The sequence below is a fragment of the Rhinatrema bivittatum genome, chromosome 3, assembly GCF_901001135.1.
Source record: "Rhinatrema bivittatum chromosome 3, aRhiBiv1.1, whole genome shotgun sequence".
Classification (NCBI taxonomy): domain Eukaryota; kingdom Metazoa; phylum Chordata; class Amphibia; order Gymnophiona; family Rhinatrematidae; genus Rhinatrema; species Rhinatrema bivittatum.
This window is the reverse complement of record NC_042617.1, coordinates 278631404-278656492: the sequence shown is the minus strand read 5'-3', so window position 1 is coordinate 278656492 and position 25089 is coordinate 278631404. Positions and strand designations below refer to the sequence as shown.

Genomic DNA, 25089 nt, shown 5'->3' with positions numbered 1-25089 from the left:
CATTCAAACGAATGCCTAGCAAAGGTATGCAAATATTTCCAAGTAGCCGCCCTACAAATTTCTTGCTGCGAAACTTGCTGACACTCCGTGGTGGACTGCTAACGGGTAGAATGCGCTCGAAGGCAGACCAGAAGCGGCCAGCCATGAAGCAGGTACGCTGAACCAATTGCCTCTTTCAACCAGCGAGCGATCATAGCTCTAGATGCCTTATGCCCTTTTCTGGGGCCATTCCACAATACAAATAGATGGTCCGACATACGGAAACTATTTGTAAACTCCAGATAATCCAACAGAACCCAATGAACATCAAGCTTCCTCAGATCCCGAGACTAGGGATCAGAGAGGTCCAAATCCTGAAAGGATGGGAGTTCCACCAACTGATTCAAATGAAAGGAGGACACAACCTTTAGGAGAAAGGAAGGAACCATACGCAAAGAGACTCCTGCATCCGTAATCCTTAAAAAGGGCTCCTTACAGGATAAGGCCTGAAGCTCCGACACCCGGCGGGCCAAGGAAATAGCAACCAGAAAAACCACCTTCAACGTGAGATCCTTTAACTTCACCCTCTTTAGAGGCTCAAATGGTGCCGCACACAGAGCTCTGAGGACCAAATTTAGGCTCCAGGATGGACAAGGATCCTTGACCGGAGGACGCAAATGCTTCGCCTCTCTGAGAAAACGCGCCACGTCCGGATGCGCAGCTAAGGTTACACCGCATATCTTACCTCGGAAACAACCTAGGGCCGCTACCTGCACCCTTAGAGAGCTGCACTATAAGCCTTTTGCCAGACCGGCCTGTAAGAATAAAATATCCGACACCAACGCCCGAGCAGGGTCCACCTTATGCTCCATACCCCAAGACTCAAAAATTCTCCACACCCTGACATAAGCCAGGGAGGTAGAGGTTTTCCTTGATCGCAAAAGGGTAGCCACAACTGCGTCTGAATAGCCCTTCTCCTTTAGCCAGCACCTTTCAAAAATCCAGGCCACTAGACAAAAGCGATCTGCCTCTTCCAAACAAACGGGTCCCTGACATAGGTTCGGGAGGTCCCGAAAACTCAGGGGTCCGTCCACCGTGAGGTTGACTAGATCCCCAAACCATGGACGTCTCGGCCATTCCGGGGCCACCAGGATTACCTGTCGGATGAGCTTCTATGCGTCGTAGCAGCTTGCCTATCAGAGGCTAGGGCAGAAACACATACAGTAGAATGTTCGTCGACCACGCAAGAACTAAGGCATCCACTCCTTCCGCCCCTGGCTCTCGACGTCGACTGAAGAACCGGGGGGCTTTGGCATTCTGAAACGTTGCCATCAGGTCCACACTTGGTCTGGACCACCTGTCGCATATGAGAAGGAACGCTTCTTTGGAAAGTTCCCACTCCCCGGGATCGAGCTGGTTGCGACTGAGCAAATCCGCTTGAACGTTCTGGACCCTGGCAATGTGAGAAGCCACAATACTCACGAGATGTTGCTCTGCCCAGGCTATCAACAGTTGAGCCTCGGTCGTCACCGGTTGGCTTTTGGTTCCTCCTTGATGATTGATGTAAGCCACTGTGGTTGCATTGTCGGACAGAATCCTGACAGACTTCCCTTGCAGAAGCGGTAGAAAGGCCTGTAATGCTAACCTCACCACGCTGGTCTCCAAACGATTGATCGACCACCGGGATTCTTCCAGAGACCATTGTCCCTGCACCGATCTGTCCTGACAAACCGCTCCCCAGCCGGAGAGACTGGCGTCTGTAGTGACCACCATCCAGGTGGGAACTTCCAGGGCCACCCCTCGGCATAAATTGTCCGAGAGGAGCCACCAATCGAGTCTGGAACATGCAGAGTCTGTAAGAGGAAGGGGAGATTAAATTGTTCGGATACTGGACTCCAACGGGAAAGCAATGCTGACTGAAGAGGTCTCATATGAGCAAAGGCCCACAGGAATAACTCCAAGGTGGAAGCCATTGAACCTAGGACTTGCAAATAATCCCAGACCCTGGGAGGCCACTTGCCCAACAAGTCCCGAACCTGCCCTTGTAGCTTGATGATCTGCTTCTTTGTTAGGAAGACTCTCCCCAGCCGTGTATCAAACAGAGCCCCCAGGAACGCCAACGACTGGGAGGGAACTAGGAGACTCTTGGCTAGCTGACCACCCAGCCCAGCGACTGCAATAGTTGAAGAACCCAATGCACTGCAGAGCGACACAGACTCTGATTTCACCCGAATCAGCCAATTGTCTAGATATGGATGAACAAAGAATCCTTCCTTCCGGAGCTGTGCCGCCACCACCACCATTATCTTGGTAAAGGTCCTGGGTACCGTGGCAAGCCTGAACGGCATAGCGCAGAATTGAAAATGGTCTCCCAGAATGGAAAACTTCAGGAATTTCTGATGGGTGGGCAGGATCCCAGGGTGCAGATACGCTTCAGTTAGATCCAGGGACACCAGGAATTTGCCTTTGTGCACCGACGCCACGACCACCCTTAGGGTCTTCCATGCGAAATCTTGGAACTCGAAGACAGCGGTTGACCCTTTTTAAAGTCCAGAATGGGCCGGAATGTGCCCTCTTTCTTGGGCACCACGAAGTAGATGGAATAACAGCCCCTCCACTGTTCCGCCTGAGGAACTGGTAAAATGGCTACAAGGTCGCAAAGGTGTTGTAAAAAAGTGTCATGCACCACCTGACGTTTCTCTGCATAGGAGCATGGGGAGATGAGGAAGCGGTCTTGTAGGCGCAAGCAAAATCTAAAGCGTAGCCATGCCTTATTATACTGAGGACCCACAGGTCTGAAGTCAACTTGGTCCATTCCTCGTAAGAGAGAGACAATCTGCCTCCGACAACTGAAACAGAGGATTGGACCGCCCTCGTTTCATTGGGAGGAATTAATTCCTCCTGCAGACTGGGAGGCTCTGACCCTGTTGAAACGACAGCCTCGAAAGGACTGGGACCAAGATTGTTGCTAGCCAGAAGTCTGCCTAGACGAGGAGCCGATGACCGGGAAGAGCAGAACCTCCGATTCACCCGAAATCGAGGTCACGAGGGCAAAGAACCTTTTCACCAGGGTCTATCCTTGGACAAAGAACCTTTTCACCGGGGTCTATCCTTGGGCAGTCGATGGACCTTGTTCTCCCCCAATGACTGAATCATGTCGTCCAAATCCTTCCCAAAAAGAAGTTTGCCTTTGAAAGGCAGGGATCCCAGCTGAGCTTTGGAGGAGACGTCTGCAGACCAATTCCTCAACCAGAGAAGCCTGCGGGCAAAGACAGCTGAGACCATAGATCTGGCTGAGGTACGTAGCAGGTCATATAGGGCATCCGCACTGTAAGCCACTGCCGCTTCCAAGCTTCCCACTTGAGTGACATCGTTACCAGAGAGAGATGAGATACTCTGCAAATTTTGCACCCAGCGGAGCCCAGCTCGCAAGGCAAAGCTGCTACACATGACAGCCCGTACCCCCAGAGCGGACACTTCAAAAATCTTATTGAGTTGGACCTCAAGTTTACTATCCTGAAGGTCCTTGAGAGCCACCGTGCCCATCACTGGGATGGTCATCTTTTTGGTGACCGCAGATACTGCCACATCAACCTTAGGGACCCAAAGAAGGTCCAGGGTGTCTTCTGGTAAAGGATAGAGATTATCCATCGCTTTACTGACCTTCAATCCCAAATCCAGGGTGTCCCACTCTCAAAACAATTAAGTCGGTGACAGAAAGATGAAATGGAAACGACCATGACGGCCCACAGAGACCCACCATAAGTGGATCAATGGCCCCATTCTGGAATCCTCCAGCAGGGAGTCAATACCCAATTCCTCCAGAACTGCCGGAATAAGGAGGCCCAGCTCGTGCCTCTGAAAGAGACAAACTACCTTGGAGTCATCACCTTCAGCAACATGAGGGCCATGGCCAGGACCATTGACCTGATTATTCCTATGGTCCAGCCCCTGCGGAGCTTTATCAATTGGCTCCGGACCCTCCGAATCAGAATCCTCGGAGGAGTCATCCCCCGCACGGGCTGACACAGACTGAAGGGGGTGCTTTGATAGAGTATCTTGTGCACCATCCTGGTGTCTAGCTCTTTTGGGGACCTGAGCCCCTGCAAGCATCGTAGCACTTATCCCCGAAGGTCTTTTCGCTGCCTTCCGGGCTTTAAAAGCTTTGTGGAGCAACATGATAAACTCTGATGAAAAGGACGACAAGGAGAAGTCTGAAGCCCCTTCAGGGCTCTCCTCAGCCACGCCTGCCAGGTCCTCCTACGCCTTGCCTCCCTCGGAGGTTGATTGCTGAGGGGATAAAGAAGGAGACTTCCCCGCCCTCTCAGCTGAGCGAGTTGCCGCCTGAAAGGAATCCAATATGGCGGCCGTTCCCGCACTGAGCAGGAATGGATCGGGAGACAAATGCCACAGCCGCCCTGAGAACGCTGAGGCTCTGCACGCTCCAAAACCAGTACCACGGGCGTTCACTGAAGTGCCCTCAGCGCCTGGAATACAGGCTGAGCACAACCCATCACGTGATAGCCGCAAGCATGTGTCTCTGCACACGTGGCATCGGCTGCGGACCGCGGCTCCCAAGGCAGTAAAGCAACGGAGCTAACTGCTTTACACATCCCCCAGTGTGTCGCCACCCCCTTAGCGGAGGAAATAAGAGAGACTCTGCCGGCACAGCAAACAAAACTTTTTTTTTTTCCAAACCTGGCTGCGGGTCCTGCTTCCTGGAGTGAGTAAGCTGGGCTCCAAGGTATCACCCCTAGCACTGAGGGTAAGACTGGTTGTCAGGGTCCTCAACCCCTGCCAGAAACAGCTTCTACTACCAGGAAGGATGGTCCCCTCAGGACCTGCCAACTCCCTGGGAGGCTTCAGCAACCACTGACCGATCTGAAGAAAAAAATTTATTTTTTTTTTTTTTTTTTAAAGGAACAGCAATCCTGAAACTGTGCCTAAACTAGCCTCTAAAAACTAACCAGAGCCTTTTTTTTTTTTTTACAACTAACTATCACAGACTGTAGGATTTTGCACCTCCACCATCTGCTGGGGACACAGAAATACTGACGGACTGTAGGTGGCACCTGATGGTAAAGGGCAGAGTCAGTCAAAAGTTCTCTGTCTCCATCTGCTGGAGGGGAGGCAAAACCCAGGAGTCTGGACTGATCCAGGTACGTACAGGGAATGGTTGTTTTCAATGTTGATAGCAAATCAAGGTGGTATTTCACAGTGAAAGGGAAACAAAGCAACTTAGCCCAACTATCACAGTGACATTCTTCAGCCAGAGGCCACTAACCAAGGCTACTTAAGTAGATTGGCTAATGTGGTCCTAAGTCTGATCACTAGGTATTGCTGTTGCATGACGACTGGGGCTCCCTTCTCCCAGGGGCCGTGAACTTTGCCTCTGCAGCATCCTCAGCTCTGGCTGATCCAAAGGAGCAGAAACCCTGTCCTGGAATCAAACCCAGGTCCTCTATACAGTAATGCATAGCATTTGCCACTGAGCCATTGGGTCAGCCCCTAATAATGATTTTTGAATAACATTTTTCCCTGATGCAGACATTTCTCAAACTACAGACTGTGTTGGATGCTTCTTCAATACTGTGTGGACTCAAAACATACTTTTTTGTTGGGTTTTTCTTTACATTTTAAAGTTTGATACACCCATAAGGTATTTTTAACATTTGTATTTTAAGTACTATGCTTATGGACTATAAATGTAATGGCACCTATAATTATAAACATTGGGTCTATGAGTTTATGAAATAGGTGGACCCTCTAGAGAAGAATAGCCTTCAGTCTAAAGGCAAGCACCACAGAGCTAGGGGAGGCTGAGATGCCCAAAAAAACAAACTACCTCCCACCTGGGAGCGGTGAGGGTTCTATGGGATACATACAGGAATGAAAGAATCCCCGGGGACAGAGAAGTCACCATGGGAAATTAGCAAGGAAACACACTAAGAGGCTAATGCAAGAAAATGGGTGCTGGTTTTTAGCACACATTTTTAATGTCCAGGTTTTTTTGTAATTCCTGATGCATTGGGAGTTAAAAAAAATAGTTCAAAAACTTTAAGATGTGCATTCGGCATAGGCCAAACACACATTTTAGCTCAGGAAGGGAGGGGAGGGATCGTCCCTGACAGCTATCAGGAAAGTGGTGGCAGCCGCCGTTGCCACTTAGCCAGATAGATACCGATGTATCTGTCTTTCTGGCAACAGAACACAACTGCCAGACAGCCCAATAAGTCAGTTCTTATCGGGCTATCTGGCACAGGCCAATGGTACTTAGCCGGATAAGTACTTTTTCTGCATTGGCCTGTAAGATAGATTCTCTCCTCTGCACACCAACTCAGGCTGGTTGCCAAAGACCCCTATCCTTGGCCTCAACTTGGAAAGGATTGAATTTATGCTGTGTTACTGAAATACTGAGGCCTGAAGCAGATGCTTAAGAACTGGGACAATGGAGGAGGCAGATTCCTCACCTGGTAAATGTGTTATTGTTACTGTTGAAAACAATCTGGATTAGTAAAAAAAAAAAAAGATTATTTTGGAACACCACGAGTCTCCTGCTACCTGAATAATTTTTAACCGTGAACTGGGTAAATATGGCCTTTTCCACTGTCTGAGAACCAGTGTAAGGTCGGTAACAAACACAGCCTCAGTGATTTATGAGAATCCCTTAATTACACAGATAAGTATGGGAAACTGATAACTATGGGAGCTTGCTGAGCAGACTGGATGGGCTATTCGGTCCTTTTCTGCCATCATTTCTAAGTTTCAGTATTATTTACAATTTTCTCTTTTTTCATATTCTTATTATTGTGATAGCTGTTGGCTTCATTTGTTGTTATATTTTTGCACCTTGGATACAACAGCTGGCAAGGCATGGCTCTGGTTATGGAATAAAAAAAAACTGCACGCAAACACATTGAAATAGATCTGGAACCCCAGGAGGACCTTGCCTGAGGGGCCAATACAGACTGGTCAACATGGCAATGCCTGCAGCACCTGCCTACACAAACTGGCAGATCCAAGACTAACATAAGCAAATGAAGCTACGCTAATGACACAAACACATGCAAGTACTCGTCTGCCTGCTCCTTAAGGAGACCTGTACAAAGTAGGACCTTGCTGCGGCAACAGAAAGCACGAACACTTGTGCACAGTTTTACAGAAAACATCTACTTTGTAACAAGGACATGCGAAAATAATGCATACATTCGATTCCTGCAAGCACCGGGCCACCTACAACACAACCTTCATACATACTGGCTGGCAGAGTGCCCTCTAGGCTAGGATGCCCTGCACAACGCCTACTGTCAGGGCTCTGAACAGGGATGTATGCGAGAGATATCCAGACTATGTGCAAACAAATGAACACATCTGGGAGCCAAAGAGTGATTATTGCCACTCACTCTTCCTGCCAAGTTTCTAACGAAGGCTATTTATGATCACCAAAGGTCACTGGATCCCTCCCAGCTGTGCCTAAGTAATGTAAACAAAGCTGAGCCCTTTATATGCTTCTGACACCATATAAACATACAAGCTTACCTGCTCATGTACACTGCCTAATGCAAAAGCATGGCAGCCAAGACCAGCATTTCTCCTGCAATCCTCAGCAGACGATTTTCCAAACCGCATGCGCCACCAGAGGTGCGCACGCAAACATCGGCTCTCCGAAAAATGCCTTGCCAAAACATGCCAGAAAGCATGTGTGTTCTAAGCACCTCGGACAGCGTTGGAAGATAAAATCATTGCCACCTGCAGGCCACCAAGGTTCTCATTCACATTCTCCAGTAAATCTCCTCAGAAGATGCGTATGTGTAAACAATCCCACCAAATGTGTTTTACATGTCTTTGAAGGAACATCTCCTCCAGCACAAAGTGTACCTGGCCACATTTTATTCAGCTAAGCTGGGAAAGATCTTGTACTGGGTGTCAAGGTGAGAAGAGCAAATGCACTTTTTTTTTTTTTACTTACCTTCGCAAAGTAAATGCATGCCTTGGCCCTGAGAATGTTCTCGTTTTCACATCCCCCTATGGAGTGCAGTAATCAATTTCTGTCAGTAGGTGGTAGTGCAGAATCCCTATAAAATAAAATAAAAGTTCCGGTTCTAAGCTGTCCATTGAGGAGAGAGGAAGCTAAGTGCTCAGCTCCCAGTAAGCAGAGCTGCCAAGGGGAAGAAATGTTTAAGAGGGAAATTTCCAGTACGTGGCATAGCGCAATGCCACCCCACCCAGGTCCTTCTGGAAAAATACCATATTTACACCAGTGACAACAGGGATGAATGAGAACATATAAGGATGGACAACAGCCCTTTTTTCTACCTCTGGAAGCCCCCTGCCTTAGCCCATCTACTGCAATGCTTCCTAAACTTTTAGCCAATGTGACCCCATTTAAGCAAAATTCACATGATCCCAGAAGACGACCAAAACAAATTAGGAGTGTGGCCCCCTCCAATAATAGGCCCTCACCCTCTCCACACTCCAGCTGATCCCTCTCTAAACATCTGCACCATCCAGCCCTTTTCACATTCCCCCAGATTATCCTCTCTCTCCCCAAAGCCCTTCTTATACCCCCAACTGATCCTCTTATCATCCCCTCCTACTCATTCCATCCCCCATTTCCTCATCTCTCATCCCCTCTTGTACCTCCTCCCCTCCAACAATTCTCTCACATCCCCCTCCTTCTCTAATGCTGCTGGCACATGAAGAGTGCTGTCATTTGATTTTGGGAGCCCATTTGGGGTCCCAACCCACAGCTTGGAAAACCCTGATCTCCTGAGCACGCAGAAAAAACATGGCAGAAAATCCTTGCCAAAATTTAAATTTAAAAATATTCCAACCTCTCTCTCTCTGCAGTTCGATTTCTTTCCTCTTATCTCTCTGCTTGTTCGCCATCTTTTAATTCCTTCTCTGCTTCCTCACTCATTTTGGTGTCCTCCTCTCTTTTTCTTTTCTGTTTCAGGTCTCTCTCTTCCTATCTCTTACTCTGAGTGGATATTTTAACGCACTCTTCCTTCTCTCTCTTCATGCAAGCTCTCCATTTGCTTCCTCCTCAGCTATCTCCCTGGATTTCTTCCTCCCCATCAAATGTAGGGTCCTCTCCCTCTTCCCTCCAATATTCTTCCCCCTCTGCTTTTTCCCCTTCCCCAGCATCTGCCCCCTCCCTCTTTCCCCTCATCCATTAGCATCTTCCTCCTACCAGCTTCTTCCCTGACATCTGCCTCCTACCCCCTTTTTCTCCATCTGCCTCCTGCTTTCCCCATTCTTCTTGCTCACCAAGCAACCCCGCTCCCCAGCATCTGCTCCCCTCTGCTCCCCCCTCTGCTGCTTGTGAGATCAGCAGCAGAAAGCGCCAGCCCCTGAGTTTTGAACTTGCTCACGGCGACAGCACAGAAGAAAGAGAACAATATGCTGCCACACAGCAGGCTCTCATCACTCCTCCTCCGCTCCGAGTCCTGCACATTCTAAGGTGCAACATGCATGGCCGCTAATGGAATGGCATGCAGCTGTGCACGCAAGCACCTGGAAAGGAACAATGACCGCTATCTGCCTTCATGTTTGTGCCTTGCATTGGGCAGGAGTTTCCCCACTCTTCCACTCCTGAAGCAGGAGACTCCCGCCCTTTGAGGAAGACTTGGCAGGCCTGCAGTAGAGAGAAGAGAAGGTGGCTGAGGCCGGGAAAGGAAAAGCTTCCTGGCCTCAGCACTATGCCAGAGAAATCTGGAGTAAGTTTTTGAAGCTGTAAACTTCTTTCCATCTGCTGCAGAAACAGGACTCTCCAGTTTGAAATCCTCATCAACTATAGGAAAAATTCCTGGGAGAACTGTTTGAGGAGGGCCATTTCTCCCTTGAGAACCACAAGGTGTCCTGCCACAAGTTAGGTTTGCTGAAACTAGACAAAATGAGTTTTAATAATGGATGTTATTATATTACCTATAAACAAAAGTAGAGCAGGGATAGGTAATAATACTCTACTTCAGGGTTAGGCAACACTGGTCCTGGAGTGCCACAAATAAGTCGGCTTTTCAAGATATCCACACTAAATGTGCATGAGATAGATTTGTATACAATGAAGGCACTGCATGCAAATATACATCATACATATTCATTGTGAATATCTTGAAAACCAGACTTGCTCATAGCATTCCATGACCAGAATTGTCTACCACTGAATGGAGAAATTACTTACCTGATAATTTCGTTTTCCTTAGTGCAGTTAGATGGACTCAGGACCATATGCTAGCAGATGGGAGACGAAGTCAGGTTTCAAAGCTGACGTTACCCTAGATACAACCCTGCAGTGACCTCGGCTCTTCAGTATTCTCTTTGAAAAGCCATTGTGGATATATATAATCAAAGAACTTGTTTAGAATTTGGATACAACTTGATTAAACCCTTGGTTAACAAAACTTGATTAAAAACTAGAGACCACCAGGGTCCCCAACCAACATAAGCGTCGAAACCAGCCATACTGTGGATGCCCTGAGCTAGAGGTAGGGCAATAGCTTACCCGTATTCATATGGAATAGAGGTTCGCCTCATGGGTGATTCCTTGGCGCCTCTCCTGGGCAGCCATGGGCAGGATGCTGAGTCCATCTCTCTACAATAAGGAAAACGAAATTATCAGGTAAGTAATATCTCCATTTCCTCGCGTGTAGCCAGATGGACTCAAGACCAGTGGGATGTACAAAAGCTACTCCCGAACGGGGCGGGAGGCTGCCCGTGGTCCAGTTAGCATTGCCCTTCAAAGCCTGCATCCTCTCGAGCCTGGACGTCCCGGCAGTAGAACTTGGAGAAGGTGTGTAGGGAAGACCATGTCGCTGCTTGATAGATGTCGGTGGGTGACAGTAGCTTAGCCTCCACCCTGGATTCTGCCTGGGCCCTATAAACAAAAGTATCTAAAAAAGTATGCATGTGTATAAAAAATATGACCAATTGGAAAAAGAAATTAATTAATACAATTGAAAATAAAAATAAAAACCAAAATGGAATACATTGTACCTAAATGACCTACAGAATGATGATTAATCTTAAATTAGAGAGATGAATGGAGAAACTCAGATATAGTAAATGTGACTGATTAAACTATGCTAATGAATAAACCAGACTTATACAAAGTAAACTGTATGGAGCAAACGGCACAGGTGGGCACACAAGAGATAAAAGTCTTGTACTAAAAAATATTACTAATGCTAATAGCGATATAAAAATTATTTACCTATAAATAAAAGCACTGTAGATGGTGCCAAATCAAATAAGGCAATACTCATAAATTAATTAATATTTTACAACTGACCTACCATGTCATTGCTAAATAATTATTAACCTGGAGATGCGTATTATTGGTGCTCGTCAGTCCCCAGACCTGCAGCGCTCAGAGAGACTCCACTTTTGAAATAATAATGGAACGCGCTCCAAAATTCAATGCGTCTTGAAAAACAAAAACAAGGGGATGTCATCAACTTTGTTTACTATAATCACTTCTGAGGTTATTTATAAAAATCCATATTTATCAAGTCTTTGTTGTCTAAAAAAAGAGGGGTGGTTTGCTGAGCCGAAACTGCTTGGAGACGGAGCGAAATATGAAAAATTCCTTTTATAAAAAATAATGAAATAATTAAACAGTCAATACTGAACTCTACATGTCTGTCCTTTTCTTCTGAAATCTGCAACAATATCGCTTCTTTGCTGCCAGGGCCATAGCCTGCGTGGTTTGCGCGTTTAGCCGGTTATTGTCTATCGGGCACGCATATGTCTAAGCGGTCGGTTGTGTGCGAAGTTATGCACGCAGTTATGCGTGATGTTATACGCGTATTTATGCACACGGAAGGCTGGCCCGCACCATGCGTACCGACAGCCGAAGGGGAGAAATGGTGCCGCACCAAACCGCGCGCAAGATAGCACCGCCGCGGATTGCCACGTGGAGAGTTGACAGAGTCAAAAACGGGGCCTAGCCCATCGGGGGGGCCGCTCAACCCACTCGGAACCCTCTTACTTCGCCCGAACGGGGATCGGGAACGAAGTCGGTACGGCGTGCCGAGCAAGGAAAGACTTACCAAAGCCCTTCTCTGGATCGGAGGTGTTCTACTCTGCTTAGCTGGTCTCCGCGATTACCGGCTGAGTACAGCGATGGTCTCCGGCTGCGGGGGGAAGAGGGCTTTAGCCTTCACCGCCGCGCTCGGCTTCTGCACCTGCTGCCTTTCAGCTGTTTCAGCAGCTAAGTCCACACCGGGAACCGGCTACCGGACCGAGGCCTACCTCTGAGGGATCTCGGAAATCACCTCAGGAATTCTCAACTGGGGGAGGGACCCTTAGGTATCGCTGCAGCAGAGCGGGGCTCGATCTTCCTTTCAAGTGAAGGTAAAAATGTCTCTCTTTGGATTAGTGCTGCAGTCCCGCTAACACCGCTGCTGGTGTGGGGAAAGCGTCCACATCTGCTAAGGAGACAGAGAGATACTGAAGGGCTGAGGTCACTGCAGGGGTATATCTAGGGTGACATCAGCTTTGAAACCTGACTCTGTCTCCCATCTGCTAGCAAAGGAACACATAACCTACTGGTCCTGAGTCCATCTGGCTACATGCTAGGAAAGTAGAGATTTATTACTAAAAAACATTCCCATCCCACAAATTTTCAGCATTTGAGATATTATGGATGAATGCTACGTGACAGCTACAAGTGCTTTGCAGCAGCGAAAAGCCCTGGTTGTGCGGAAAACAACGTATAATCCTAGTATCTTGTGATTCTGTGGCAAGGGCTGCAAAATTCGGCATCTGATTCCCTATTTCCCTTGGACTTGTGGGGAATCATGGGAGCAGAAGGAGTGACACAAAGGCAGCACTCCCCGATCCAGGTTTAGCATTAGGAAGAGGGAACTGGCAGCACCCCCTCCTCTGCTGCTCGGGGCCTAAGTGCTATTTAAACTGTTTGGCATTTTAGTGGCCCCCGTGTTTCATGCTGCAACTCTCCAGCCTTGGGCAGCAGAAGAGAAGAATGCAGCCCGAGGTGCTAAGCTGCCAGTCTTCCTACCAACACCAAACCTGGATTGGCGGCAGGGGCTGTAGGGGAAGAGGATCAGTGGGTGTGAGGTGGGGGGGGGAGGGACAAAGTGTATGTCAGGAGGGGTCAGAAAGGGTGGGATGTATATGTAAGTGAGAGAGATTGCAGGAGACGAGTGAGAAAAGGGGGATCAGCGTTGGTAGGAGGAATGTGAGAACAGATTCTCCCTCCATCCCTTAATCCAAGACCCCCCCCCTTTTTCTTCTCTCTTCCTTCTTCTCCCTTTGCTCTTCCACCCAATGCCCTCCCCCCCCCCCGATTCCTTCTCTCCCCCCTCCTCTGCAATACCCTCTCTTTATCTTCCTCCATCTCCCACATCTCCTCCTCTACCCCTATTCTCAATCCTCCTCATCCCTTCCCAGCATCATTCAATAAGTTCCTTGCCCCACCCTCTCCTAAACAACAAACAAAATAAATTATCCAGACATACAAGAAAGGTTGGGTAGCATGGTTATTATGGCAGATAACGACCAACATAACCGCCCAGTCTGCCCAAACTGAGGCTCTCTCTCTCTCTGGTTTTCTACCACTGATGAGAACATAAATCCCGGGCTGCCTAAGCCACCAGCGGCTCCCTTTCCCAAGGCCTCTTTATTTTCCATTTTAATTTTTTGATAAAATAAATACAAATGTACATTAATGTGCATATCTACGCAAACATCTCACAGAATGTTTTTTTTACCTTCTGCTACATAATCAGCCTTTGAGCTGCTGCAGGAAACTGGGGGCTGTCTGTATAATTTGCTAGGGTAACTATGTACAAGTTAATCATGCTGTAAAAACTGTAATGAAATGCCCCCACCAAACCAATGTGAACATGGAGATGCCGCGGCAATGAAAGGGCTAAGCTGAAATTATTTAGCAGGCATTCAATGAACCACCGTGCATTCTAAATGCTTAAGGTCAATATTCAGAAAAGCAACCAACGGACAAGTTCTCCAGCTGGATAAATTGTGACGGATATTCAGCAGAACAAGTCTCCCACTGAACATACTCACCTAAAGTTATCTGGGTAACGCTACCCGGCTGGCTATCTTTAAACCTAACCAGAGATATTCTGAATGAATGTAGCCGAATAACTAAAACAAAAGAAAACCTTTTGGTTTTCAAGTCAGATCCCCTAGCCCCCACCCCTTCGAAATACTTCCACATACCAAATGTGCGAGTTCGTGCCCAATCCCGCTCAACCCCAACAATTTTTTAAAAGACGCAGGTCAAGGCAACCAGAGGCATTGGCTTGTCACTGTCGTCCCCCGTCCCCCCCCCATATAAAAATAGGAAAGGCACTCAGCCCCGTCCTGCTCCCCACCCCCAGATCTTCCAAACACACAGGCCGATACAGTAAAGTGTGCTCCGGTGGAGCACGCTGTTAGCCCGGGTTTGGCCGCGCGTTTTCGACGCGCTATTTTTACCCCTTATACAGTAAGGAGTAACAGCGCATCAAAAACGCGCGGCCAACCCCCCGAAATTAATAGCGCCCGCAACATGCAAATGCATATTGATGGGCCTATTAGTCATTCTCGCACGATTCAGAAAGTAAAATGTGCAGCCAAGCCGCACATTTTACTTTCAGAAATTAACGTCTGCCAAAAGCTGGCGTTAATTTCGGCTGGCACCAGGATAGTGTACAGAAAAGCAGAAAAAACTGCTTTTCTGTACACCCTCCGACTTAATATCATGGCGATATTAAGTCAGAGGCCCCAAAATTTAAAAAAAATCAAAAATTAAAAAAAAAAAAATTAAAAATCTGCCCGCGACCCATGACGGATGCTCAATTTAGCCGGCGTCCGTTTTCCGAACCCGTGGCTGTCAGCGGGTACGAGAACTGACGCCGGTAAAATTCAGCGTCAGCTGTCAAACTCGCTGACAGCCGCCGCTTCTGTCAAAAAGGAGGCGTTAGGGACGCACTAGTGTCCCTAGAGCCTTCTTTTACTGTGGGCCCTAATTTACATACCTGGGCTTTCTGAATCGCGCGCCCAGAAGAGTGGCCTGAGTGCGCGTCGGGAGAGCCAGCACTCGCCGGCTCTCCCGCCCGTTTTTCTGTATTGGCCTGACAAGTCGTAAGCTGCTACAGTCTTACCTGTTCCTGCTGGAGGCAGAGGCTAACAACATGCTCTCAGTTGCTATTGGCCGCAATCTGATTAAACTGCCAGATAACACTGCTCCACCCGAGAAGGCTCCCAGCCTACACCTGACTTATCCAGCTACATTTTTGGCCAGATAACTACTTAATCAAATAAATCTGAGGCGGTTCAAAACCCGCTATATATCCAGCTAAGTCCCACATTTAGCTGGATGAACACTCTGTATCTGAAAAAGAGGACAGCTGAAGCATTATAGCCTGTTTTCAGAAACAAAGAGACAATTTCACTAATGTGTGCTATTTGCATTAAAATGGGCTAAAAGCATGCAGAGGGCAGCTATATTCTGTATGTCAATACTTTCATGCTCTTCCCTAATCTAACCAGCTCAAAGTGAGCCCCCACAAGAGCCTAAAGACATTTCAACCCTCAACTCCAAGCCTCTCCCTAGGGGAAAGTAGCATCACCCCAGCTCACCCACCAACAGGAGAACAGAGGTTTGCCTCTTATCAGATCTAATGTTGACTTCAAAATGATATGTATGCTATTGTCCTGTGCATTTTCACCCATGCTAAATCGACAGCGAACAGTGCCATCATTAACCCACACAAATACAAGACCTATCAGGCATGGTTTAGGCATAGGCAACTGTCTAAGGCTCCAAATACCCAGGCTGAAAAGGAGCCCATTTGCACTTGCTTTAGGGCAGTGCACCAGCACTTTTTCAAAAGGGTATTGTCAATATTCCTCTGCCCACCCCTGCTCTCCGATCTGTGTGGAAAGCCCCCTACAGTCTTCTGCCCATAGGTACCAAAATCTTAAATCCAGCCCTGGGCCCCAGAGTGAGCCAATATGATTATATTAGAGAGATTGTATGTTTGATCAAATGGGATATTACATTTTAATAAATAAATATTTTTTAAAGTATCTGTTCAAATGATTTAAAATATAATGGCAGGGTGCAATGCTAAAGCAGAACCAGAATCTAGTCGTGAGCTGTGAGGTAACACGAGTAAGGAGAAGCATCAGCACCATGAAGATATTAGTGGCAACAGCAGCCCTGCCCTTTGCTCCTGGACCCTACCACCAGGGCCACAGTCAGCCTGGGGTCCAACTCATCCAGAGCCAATTCCAGGATATTAGGCAAACCTTCAGTCTCGCACTCTCCCCCAGTACACACCAGTCTATCAGGGTCAACTCTAGCACAGCATCTCACGCTGTAAGTCCTACATCCCATTCCCTTGCCCACATCCCTTTTCTGTATCCCTATCCAGTATCTCTGCTCCCAAACATTCTCCCCTTTCCTGCCTGCTTAGTAGCAGCACCACCCCAGTCTGTCTGGCCCTTTTTGCAGTGCCTAGCATCCTCTCTCCACAAATCCCCCACCCACCCAGCTTCCTCTCTGTCTCCACCCCCTACATTTACTCAACATTCATTACCTTCTCTCTTGTAGTTCTGTATCTTAAAAGTAGGTAGGTGGCATCTGGAAGGTTTTGCCACCTCCAAAATTTTGGCACCCTAGACAACCACCCAGTTTGCCTGTCCCTGCAGCAGGTGGTATCCATCACACACTCCCATAGGAGCTCTGGGACTCAGCTCCTATAATTATAAGGAGATTAATATATTAAATAGTTGAAGAGCAAGGATCAAGCCTAAACGAGACTATATGCATGCCTGGAATATTTCTGGATTTGGCCTGGAGACTACAAAAGTCTAAACGAATTGCCAAGTCTCCAGGCCAATATGGAAAAAATTAACTCTGGGTAGGCTGAGAAAATGCCCTACAACCCAGGTGACTTCTTCCTGTTTTGCAGCCAGAAAAGGAGCATCTGGCCATACCAGCAGGAACAAGAAAACAGTGAGAGCAGCTGCCCACATAGCCACAAGCAAAATGCTTCTTCTGGGTTGCGCAAGCCAAAAGGGGGAACACTGCTGCATCATTTTGCAGGCCTAAAAGAAGAGACTGCTACATTGCCCCACTGCCCGAAGGTGGAGGAAGAATTATAGCTACACTGTTGCAGAAAGAGGAGGAGGAAATTTAAGCCTTGCAGCCCAGAGGAGGAAGCTGCTGCTGCTACTCCTGGTGGGTTCAGGATGAGACAGGATGAATGAGTATGCAGCTGAGAGAGAACTGAGATTATGAGTAAGCATGTGTGTGGGGGCAAAACGTGAGAGAGTGGTTATGTGTGAGTGTCCAGGTACATGTGTGAAAGAGGGAGAGAACTGAGTATGTATGTGAAAAAGTTTGTGTGGGAGAATGAGTATATATGAGAAAGAGAACGCGTACGTGTAAATGTTAGTGTGTATGAGGGTTTGTGTGCACGATAATCTCAGGAGAACTGGAATTCAAACGTTCCCAGCTATGACTATACTTAGTTAACGCAATCAACTTGTTCCAAAAAAAGGTAAGATATATATTTTAGTAATAAAAGTTCTTGGAAAGGAGCCAACATTTCCATCTCTCTTTTTCGGTTATTAAAGTAACAGGTTTGAGTCATATTAAACAGCCCGACTCAACTCAGCCCCATACACATGGGAGTAAAGGTGAGAGGAGCGGGGGTGCTGCCACGTGACTCCTCTCCGTCACATGGTCAAGAAACATCCCCTTAGGACCCTCCGCTGCCTCCCATACCTGTCCAGCACTGACCTCCGCTCCCGATTATTTCAGCGAAGAAGGTGGGCGGGGATAATATTACCAATAAAGAAGAATTAAAATGAGACAAACAGAAAAAAGACCCCGATAACATCGCCGAGAGGAGCGCCGGCGACTAAAGCAGCCAACCGTCCACCGCTTCCGCCCCCCTACCCTCAGTTCTCGGGCTCAGCCTATCCCGAACGCCGACATCATCGATAGACCAACCACAAGCTCAGAGGACCCCCCCATTCAGCCAATCCGATGGGACCTAGGCGGGCTCTGGCGAGAAAAAGAACTAAAACGTAAGGACAGTGCGCAGTAGCTCTGCGATGCGGCTATGACGGACTCCTGGAGGAACCAAGATAGTGTGCTTCGCGAGTAGTGGAATGTGCATTTGAGTCTTTTTTGTTAGTTATGCCTTGATGTTGAGTTTTCTAATCCAGGATGTAAGCTTCGGTTCTATTTTATTTTGTGGCGTGAAAGGGGTCACAGTTTTGAGTATAAGTGATATGCATGATCTAAAGTACTTGAATTCCAGGATTGGTCAATGTTCAAAAGCTCAGGAAAATACCGAGGATTGTTGAGGGTTTTTTGTACGTTTTGCTGGTGTCTTAAAAGGTTGTGCAACTATAAACCTGGGTATGATTACATGAGACCCTCCCTCCCCACGCCTGCCTGCTACATAGGAGCAGCCAGTGCTGCTTTGTTCTTCCCCAGATCTCTGCTGTTCAAACCTCAGAAATCTCTGGGCAAATACAATCCCCCTATAAAACTACTATTAAAATTATTTTATAGCATTCAACCAATCCTCTTTTATATAGGAGTGACATCAGAGGTCTGACATTAACCTCCAACTATAAAGAATGGGACAGCACCACAATAAAAACTCCACCTCCAGATCTGCAGATCCTACCTGAAAAGCCTTCACCTTATCTTCTGTTGCTATCAGTCTCTCATACGGTGATAAGGTTGCTGCAGCTCCTGCTTTTTTGTTGTTGGATGTCTCTCATACGGTGATAAGGGAAAGCTTGGCCGTGATGTCATCTGATTCTCAGGTAGTAGAAGGTGAGCTGTTAGTGGGATAGGGTAAAAACTGAACCAGAAGAGCCTGTTCTCAGGATTGAGGGGCTGTAGTGAGGGGATAGGGGGCAGGACTAGCCAGCATGACACTCTAATTAGAGAAGGTCTCACTCACTCTTGTACTTTTCTACTTCTAGATATGGTCCATAATTAGGGAGCTAATAGGAATTTTAGAACCGTAAAAAAAAAATCACTAGTTCCCTGTATGTACCCGGATCAGTCCAGACTCCTGGGTTTTACCTCCCCACCAGCAGATGGAGACAGAGAACTTTTGACTGACTCTGCCCTATACCCTGAGGTGCCATCTACAGTCCGTCAGTATTTCTCTGACTACAGCAGATGGTGGAGGTGCAAAATCCTACAGTCTGTAGTTAGTAAAAAAAAAAAAAAAAAGTCAGAAGTGAGGGGGAATTTAATTGAGGATAGTGAGGCTTAGTGTCTCTTGAAACAAACAAAAAAAAAAACAGATTTTCTGTCAGCCTCCCAGGGGTCGGCAGGTCTTGAGGGGACCATCCCCCCTGGTATTTGAGGTTCCTGGAAAGAGGGGTTGAGGACCCTGCTGCCCAGGTTACCACAGCCCTGGGATGATACCGGGGAGCCCAGCGCACTCGCCCCAGGAGGGATAGGACCTGCGCTGCTCGACTCAGATTTGAAAAAAAAAAAAAGTTGAAGAAGTTCTTTTCTTGTTAGCCTCTGTTACCGGCCCTGTCTGGCTATCCCCTCCTGTCATTGCGTTTAAAGCCGCGGCTTTTTTCCCTTCCTTTCAGCCGGCCCCCGGAGTCGCTTCATAGTGCCGTGTGCGCATGTGTATCACACGATAGCCTATGTGCCTCCTGCCTCCCCGGGGGGAGGGAACCTCGTGAGCCACGGTTCTAGGGCGTGCTGAGAGCCTGCAAGGCCTGGGTGCCCGTGGCTCGCTTCTTCGGATCCGTTCCCTCAATGCCATTTTGGCCTCCTTTCGCACGGCAATGCAAGCAGCGGAGGGGGGAGGGATGTCCCCTCCTCCTCTATACCCACAGCAGGTGGCCTCCGAGGAGGGCAGTCCGGATGATATTGCTGGGGCGACTGAGGAGAGCCCCGGGGAGAGGGGAGGAGCTTCAGACTCCTCCTTCTTTTCTTCAGACTTTATTTTGCTGCTTCACAAGGTCTTCAAGGCCAGGAAGTCAGCTAGGAGGCATTCTGGAGAGAACTCTCGCTTATGAGCTGCCCCACTTTTGGACAAGTCAGGGGCTCAGGCTACCAAAAGGGGCCAGGTCCTCGGAGGAGAAGGGAGCTGCAAAGCTTAAGTGCCTCCTCCTGACCACTTTGTCCCGCTCGGTGGACGATTCCTCCTCTGAGGATTCGGAGCAGGACGATCAGGGGCCGAGGGGCAAGCCTCCTCCGGGCTCAGACATTGAAGGTGATCAGGACCTTCCTTCCAAACACAGTGCCCGCGTGCTCGACGGAGATGACCCTAAGATGGTCCGCCTGTTCAGGAAAGACGAGCTGAGCCCACTCATTCCCGCAGTCCTGGAAGAATTGGGCATTGATACTTCTCAGGAGGTCTCTCGTATGGGATCCATTGATCCGGTCATGATGGGTCTCCGAGGTCCGACCAGGTCCTTCCCTTTCCATCTTTTGGTTACGGATTTGTTGTTCTGGGAGTGGGACACTCCTGTTTTAGGTTTGAAAGTCAGCAAGGCGATGGACAAGCTGTACCCCTTGCCAGAAGAAGCTCTGGACCTCCTTCGTGTTCCCAAGGTAGATGCGGCAGGTCGGCAGTCACCAAGAAGACTACTATCCCGGTGACAGGGGCGACGGCCCTCAAGGATCTTCAGGATCGTAAGCTAGAGGTTCAGTTTAAAAAGATTTTTGAAGTATCGGCGCTTGAAGTCAGGGCTGCCATGTGCAGCAGTTTCTCCTTAAGAGCAGGGCTTCGCCGGCTGCAAAAATTGCAGAGTAGCACGTCTCTGTCGGAGGTGGAAGCTGTTCAAGCTGGGCATTTGGAAGCTGTAGTGGCTTACACTGCGGATGCCCTGTATGATTTGCTACATACGTCAGTTAGATCTATGGTTTCAGCTGTCTCTGCCGGCAGACTCCTCTGGTTGAGGAATTGGTCAGCAGATGTTTCATCCAAAGCTCAGCTGGGCTCTCTGCCTTTTAAAGGCAAGTTACTTTTTGGAAAGGACCTAGAGGACATGATTCAATCCTTGGGTAAGAACAAAGTCCATCGCTTACTGGAGGTTAAGCCCAAGGCAAGGGTTCCTTTCCTCCTCGGTCATGTTTCCATGGGAATCGGAGATTCCGGTCTTCAGGCTCTTCATTTAAGCAGAATCCAGGCAGACAACAGGCCTGGTCCCAGTCCTTTTGGGGGCATCGCTTTGGCAGAACGGGGACCTTCCAGTCTGCTGGAGGAGCTAAATCCTCCCAATGAAGTGAGGCCAGTCCATTCCTCTGTACCGGCGGTAGGGGGCAGGTTGTCTCTGTTTTATGAGGAATGGACCAAATTGACGTCAGACCAGTGGGTTCTCAGTGTGATAAAACACAGCTATGCTTTAGATTTTGCTTGGCAACTTCAAGACCACTTTCTCGTCTCCCCATTGACATATGAAGAGAAGCGTTGGATGGTGCAAGACACATTATAGCATCATCTCGCGCTCGAAGCCATCGTCAGGTTCCTCCAGAGGAACGGCGGAAGGGGCGCTACTCCATTTACTTTGTGGTGCCAAAAAAAGAGGGCACCTTCTGGCCCATCCTTGATTTAAAGAGGGTCAACAGATGCCTTTGAGTTCCGCGGTTTCGCATGGAGACCCTAAGGTCGGTCATTGCTTCGGTGCACAAGGGGGAATTCCTAGCATCTCTGGATCTCACCGAAGCATACTTGTACATAGGAATACGTGCAGATCATCAGAAATTTCTTAGGTTTTCCATCCTGGGGGGGAGCATTTTCAGTTCAGCGCACTGCCTTTACCAAGATGATGATTGTGGTGGCATCGGAAGTCTGGAAGGAAGGGTTCTTAGTTCATCCGTATCTGGACAACTGGCTGAACCGAGCAAAGTCGGAGGCTCTCTGTCACTCTGCGATTCTCCAAATTCTTCAGCTATTGTGGTCACTCGGTTGGGTAGTCAATCTCGCCAAGAACCACCTGGTTCCCTCCCAGTCCTTGGAGTTCCTGGGAGCCCAGTTCGATACACGAATGGGGAAAGTGTTCCTTACTGAAGAGCGAGTCCTCAAGCTGCAGGGACAAGTTCAGGAATTGCTGTCCAAACATACTCCCAGGGTCCGGGATTACTTGCAGGTAGTGAGCTCGATGGCTTCCACCTTGGAGTTGGTTCCATGGGCCTTTGCACATATGAGGCCTCTTCAATCTGCATTACTGTCCCATTGGAACCCGATGTCCGAACAATTTCATCTGCCACTGCCTCTTATGGACAATGCACGATCCAGTCTCGACTGGTGGCTCCTCTCTGACAATTTGCGCCGCAGTGTGACCTTAGAAATTTCCAACTGGACGGTAGTCACCATAGATGCCAGTCTCTCTGGTTGGGGAGCGATTTGTCAGGGGAGGTCGGTGCAGGGACAATGGTCAGCGGAGGAATCCTGATGGTTGATCAATCATTTGGAGACCAGAGCGGTACGGTTAACATTGCAAGCCTTTCTACCGCTTCTGCAGGGGAAGTCAGTCAGGGATCTGTCCGACAATGCGACCACAGTGGCTTATAGCAATCGTCAGGGAGGAACCAGAAGCAAGCCGGTGGCGGTTGAGGCTCAGCAGTTGATAAGCTGGGCAGAGAAACATATAGTCAGCATTGCGGCCTCTCACATCGCTGGAACCGACAATGTGCAAGCCGATTTTCTCAGTCGCCATCGTCTAGATCCCGGGGAGTGGGAGCTCTCCAAAGAAGCAATCAATCTCATATGCCACAGGTGGTCCAGGCCAAGCGTAGACTTGATGGCGACCTTCCGGAATGCCAAAGCCCCCCGCTTCTTCAGTCTTCGTGGGGAGACAGGAGTGGAGGGAGTAGATGCCTTGGTTCTTGCCTGGCTGAGGAACATCCTGCTGTATGTGTTTCTACCTTAAGAACATAAGAAATTGCCATGCTGGGTCAGACCAAGGGTCCATCAAGCCCAGCATCCTGTTTCCAACAGAGGCCAAACCAGGCCACAAGAACCTGGCAATTACCCAAACACTAAGAAGATCCCATGCTACTGATGCAATTAATAGCAGTGGCTATTCCCTAAGTAAACTTGATTAACAGCCGTTAATTGACTTCTCCTCCAAGAACTTATCCAAACCTTTTTTGAACCCAGCTACACTAACTGCACTAACCACATCCTCTGGCAACAAATTCTAGAGCTTTATTGTGAGTTGAGTGAAAAATAATTTTCTCCGATTAGTCTTAAATATGCTACTTGCTAACTTCATGGAAAGTCCCCTAGTCCTTCTATTATTCGAAAGTGTAAGTAACTGAGTCACATCTACTCGTTCAAGACCTCTCATGATCTTAAAGACCTCTATCATATCCCCCCTCAGCCATCTCTTCTCCAAGCTGAACAGCTGAACACCTTGGCCTCTGATCGGCAAGGTGCTGTGACGCATAGAAGCTCACCCGTCAGAAGTGATCCTGGTAGCTTCGGAATGGCCACGACGTCCAAGATTTGCGGATCTGGTCAACGTAACTGTGGAAGGTCCTCTCAGACTTCGGGACCTCCCGAACCTTCTATGTCAAGGCCCTGTTTGTATGGAAGAGGCAGATCGCTTTTGTCTAGCAGCATGGCTTTTGAGAGGCAATGTCTGAAGAATAAAGGTTATTTGGATGCAGTTGTGGCTACTCTTCTATGGTCACAGAAAACCTCTACTTCCCTAGCCTGTCAGGGTGTGGGGGATTTTTGAGTTATGGTGCGTCGAGCACGAGGTGAGCCCTACTCGGGCTTTGGTGTCTGATATCTTGTCCTTCTTACAGGCTGGTCTGTCTAAAGGCTTATCATGCAGCTCTCTAAAGGTGCAGGTGTCAGTCCTCGGTTGTTTCCATGGTAAGATACGAGGTGTAGCCTTAGCTGCACATCCAGATGTGGCGTGTTTTCTCTGGGGGGGGTGAAACATTTGCATCCACCGATCAGGAATCCTTGTCCTTCATGGAGCCTAAATTTGGTTCTCAACGCTTTGTGTGCGGCGCCATTTGAGCCTCTGAAGAGTGTGACGCTGAAAGATCTTATGTTAAAGGTGGTGTTTCTAGTGGCTATTTCCTCAGCTCGCTGGGTGTCAGAGCTTCAGGCATTATCATGCAGGGAGCCTTTTTTAAGGATTACAGACACGGGAGTCTCATTTCAGACTGTTCCTTCCTTTCTCCCGAAGGTGGTTTCATCCTTTCATTTGAATCAGTCTGTGGAACTCCCATCCTTTACAGGTTTGGACCGCGTTGATCACCATTCTAGAGATCTGAGGAAGCTTGATGTGTGCCAGGTGCTGTTGCGTTATCTGGAGGTTATCTACGGCTTCCATATGTCGGACCATCTCTTTGTGCTCTAGAGTGGCCCCAAAAGAGGGCATAAGGCATCTAGGGCAACGATCGCTCATTGGTTGAAAGAGACTATTGGTTCAGCGTACCTGCTTCATGGCTGGCTGTTTTCATTCGGTCTCCGAGCGCATTCTACCTATTCACAAGCAGCCTCATGGGCAGAGTGTCAGCAGATTTTTCCGCAAGAGATTTGTCGGGCGGCCAGTTGGAAGTCTTTGCACACCTTTGCTAGACATTACCGATTGGATGTTCAAGCCCAGGTTTGGGGGGGGGGGGGGGGGTTGGTGAAGGTGTGATCCAAGCGGGACTCTCAGGGTCCCACCCCGCGTAGTGGAGCTCTGATACATCCCAGAAGTCTGGACTGATCCTGGTACGTTGAGGGAAAGGAAAATTGGTTCTTACCTGCTAATTTTCATTCCTGTAGAACCACGGATCAGTCCAGAGTCCCGCCCTTTTCGATATGAGAGTCCGCTCATTCAGTACTTCCTTATATTCTCTGCAGACTAGTTCAAAAGTTTTCCAAGTTTGTTTCAGGGATTCTGTTCCCACTGGAGGTTAGTGAGCGGGACGTGTGAATTGCAGGGTTTTCTTTCCCCGGTCCTTGGAGGGATGAAATTAAAATTAAAGTAGTTTTATTGTTTTTTAAAATGTTCTGCTTTGACACAATGTAATGCTGATGGACTGTAGGTGACACCTCAGGGTATAGGGCAGAGCAGTCAAAACTTCTCTGTCTCCATCTGCTGGTGGGGAGGCAAAACCCAGGA

At 48.3% G+C, this 25089-nt stretch overlaps 1 protein-coding gene across 9 annotated transcripts in view; it reads right to left on the bottom strand.

Moving 5' to 3' along the window:
* The window catches only part of PAN2 (poly(A) specific ribonuclease subunit PAN2), a 136449-nt gene extending 118521 nt beyond the window's left edge, over positions 1 to 17928 (bottom strand). For 4 of the 9 annotated variants that reach the window (XM_029594776.1, XM_029594780.1, XM_029594779.1 and 1 more), the window contains exons 1-2: positions 17744 to 17928; positions 7949 to 8054 (exon numbers count right to left, since the gene is read on the bottom strand). The gene's annotated coding sequence lies outside the window, so the exon portion shown is untranslated. Of the gene's footprint in view, positions 1 to 7948; positions 8055 to 16550; positions 16711 to 17629; positions 17720 to 17743 lie in introns of those variants that run through there. The other 5 variants (XM_029594778.1, XM_029594782.1, XM_029594785.1 and 2 more) reach the window with 3 other exon arrangements.
* Between the last annotated feature and the right edge of the window lie 7161 nt (positions 17929 to 25089).